The following is a 3,161-nucleotide window of genomic DNA, read 5'->3' on the forward strand; positions in this document are numbered from 1 at the left end:
AATGGTCACTTGTAGCTGCATTCAATGTGTATGTTCTCCTTTGCTGGTGAGTTTTATGTACCAATATTATTAAACTAGAGAAATAAGTAGTTGCTACATTATTATCAGTATAACTATCTATCGTTCATCTGTGGATTGTACTTAGGTACAATCTGGCCATTTTTCACTTCTGGATGTACTTGGTTCCAGTGTCCAGTATGCCCCCTCGCCACACTCATCTACTCAGGATATGTTGTAAACTACACTGGATCAACTATTTTTTTAATGAGTTCTTTATTCTGTGTTCCCTTCTAGATGATGCAAGTAGATTATACCAATGTGAAGGCTTTTCTGTGGGCTTAGTAATACTCACATTTATGACTGTCAGAAAATTGGTTTTCTCAGCAAATTCTTCTAATTTAATTCATTTATGATGGCCATAATTAAGGTAGGTTTGGGTTTAGTTGTTAAAAACAAACACCACAGAAATCAAACTGAACTCTGCCTCCATCTTGGCATTTGCAAGAGGAAATTGGAGTGAGGGTTAGCCTTAGAGAGTTTTAGGATATGTGTAGATGTGTGTGTGGAGGACAGATGTATGTGTGTATATGTGGAGGTGGTAAGATTCAGGGCTTAATTTTACTTCTCCAGCAAAAAAGTCCCATTTCTTTTTGATCATTGGTTATTGCCAATGCTTTGTAATACAACAATATGATAACACACATTTACAGGAAACTAATACTGCTTTCCAAATTTAATGTAGAAGTAGTGGGATTCTTTTATCTTTTGACTCAGAGACCAGATATCAGAAGCATGCAAACAAAGGAAATTGCTACAAATAATTTTTAAATGAAAACCTATAGTAATAGTTGAAGTATAATTTGGAGTGTGTGCTGATGATATTATCCCAGTGACTTTATGATGAACTGTTATTATATATATGTGTGTGTGTGTGTGTACTCATTCATTTAATGGAATCTAAATTAAGAGAATGCATCTGGAAGATGCTGGAGAAGGGTCATATTTTTTAAATTGTTGATATCTTTTGAAGTTAGTATCTAAACTCTGGGTATCTGATAATTTAAGTAGGTTAAGTCCTGGAAATTCTGGGTAAATGAACTTGCAAAACCCACAAGTACTTTTGCACCAACCTAATAGTATTTGAATCTAGAGTATCAAATAGTATCCAGTTGGTAATCTGTGCTGTATTCTCAGATCTAGATCCCCTCTCTGAATAGCATGAAGTCTCTTTTGGTGTTCAGTATGTGAATAGTTCCTTGATATTCCTCAGTTTCTGCATGTTTTGTCTTTCAGGGAGTTTGCCTGTGTAAATGGCTCTCAATCATCCATCCCAAGCACTTGCTTCCGACTTTGAATTGTAGAATGAATTAATTTTCTTAGTACTTCATTTTGTGACTTACTGTAAAATTACCCCAACAAGGACTTTGCCCCTTACATATTTGGAAAAATGTTTTGAGGCTAGATAAATGAAGAGGCAGTACAATATATTCTGTTCTTTACCTATAGTCACCATAATTTTGTTCTAGGAAGTTGGTCTTATGAATGTGATCATTAAATATCAGTGGTTAGTACCTATGTGACACTGGCTGACTGCTACTTGGGAGGATATATGGTTAAACTGTATTCCATTCTACAGGGGAGTAGATTACACCCATGCCTGCATTCAACTAGCCATCTTCTAGTGTCTTATGTTCATAATGAGAGACCATGAGAGAAAGTGCAGAGACTTCAGGGCAAACTGTAGTTACATCTATAAAAACAATTTAGTGGAGTGGAAAGAAGACTGGATAAAGACAATCTGAAGACACATCTGGTTTACAGTTTTGTCTTTAATTGACTTTGGCCAGGGTAAGTCACTTAATTTTTATAATTTTTTTCCTTATGTTTACAATGAAGGGGTTCAATTTAGATAACCTGTAAGAGGTTTTAAGAGGTTCTAGGTTTTTCTAGTCCTAATATTCTATCATCCTATATTACTACTAACTACCAAATTATTAGCTTTTTGACAGTCATTGAAATACTCAAAAGTTTTATGCAAGTAAAATGATAGCCCAGGATATTGGCTGATTGGTTACTTGACTAGTCAGTTGTGGAATTGTGCAGGATTCCATTTTGGGACTTGTATTAGGGTTCTTAGGAGAAACAGCGCCAATAGGACACACACACACACACACACACACACACACACGCATACAATATTCACGTATATAAATTAAGCAATTGGATCAAATGGCTATGGAGAGATCTAGATTCAGGAGAACTAATGATATAGTTTCAATTTGCGTCCAAAGGCCTGAGAACAGGAGAGTCAGTGTAAGTTCCAGGCTGAATCTAATTCTGAAGACCAATGTCTCAGAGACAGTCAGACAGAGGGAGAGAATTCTTGCTTTTTTAGCCTTTTACTTTATTTAGGCCTTCAACAGATTGGATAAGGCACACCCACACTGGGGACAGCAATCTACTTTACTCCGTTTACTGATTCAGATGTTAATTTCATTCAGAAACAGCTTCACAGACACACCCAGAAATAATGTTTAATCAATTATCTGGGAACTCTGTGGCCCAGTCAAACTGACACATAAAAGTAATCATCATAGGATTGGAAGGCTCAACTTCTTTCTAAGAAGAACTTAGAAAAGACATCTTCGAAATTATCTGCTTCACTAGATGACTAAAATTGGTGAGCTCTTTTTCTTTTTTTGGTGAGTTATTGGAAATCATAGTATGGCCAAACATACTGAAATAGACCCCTTAGGATGTTCTCAGATAACAGAACAGTATGGCTCATGAGAAAAGCAACAGCTGATGAGAACACAAATATTTATGGAAATAAGGTGATTAAATAAAAATTAGAGACTGATATGGGTGAGATGAAAATTTTTGGTAAAAATAAATGTCAAAAAATTATGTATTGATTAAAATAATCTTTCTTAAGCTAAGAGTTTTGGAAAATTACCAAATTCATTGGTCTTTTCAGTCATGCTTGTTCAGATAGATGGCAATCCTTTACTACTGTTTTCTTCAACTCAGGAAGAAAAATGCAAATTCATCTATTGTTACAGCTTGGTATTGTGCAAAGAATTCTGGGAGATAAGTCAAAACACTCAAGCCAAAGCCTGGTGTTTCCACTTAAATAGGCATGTCTCTTAATCTCTCTGTTC

General features: G+C 35.4%; 1 non-coding gene across 1 annotated transcript; it reads right to left on the reverse strand.

The window, feature by feature from the left end:
• Window positions 1-2,519: 2,519 nt before the first annotated feature.
• Window positions 2,520-2,600, reverse strand: LOC126955873 (small nucleolar RNA SNORD66). The gene has a single exon (XR_007726159.1). It is a non-coding gene; the product is annotated as a small nucleolar RNA SNORD66 (small nucleolar RNA).
• Between the last annotated feature and the right edge of the window lie 561 nt (window positions 2,601-3,161).

The sequence above is a fragment of the Macaca thibetana genome, chromosome 5 (genome assembly GCF_024542745.1).
Source record: "Macaca thibetana thibetana isolate TM-01 chromosome 5, ASM2454274v1, whole genome shotgun sequence".
Taxonomy (NCBI): domain Eukaryota; kingdom Metazoa; phylum Chordata; class Mammalia; order Primates; family Cercopithecidae; genus Macaca; species Macaca thibetana.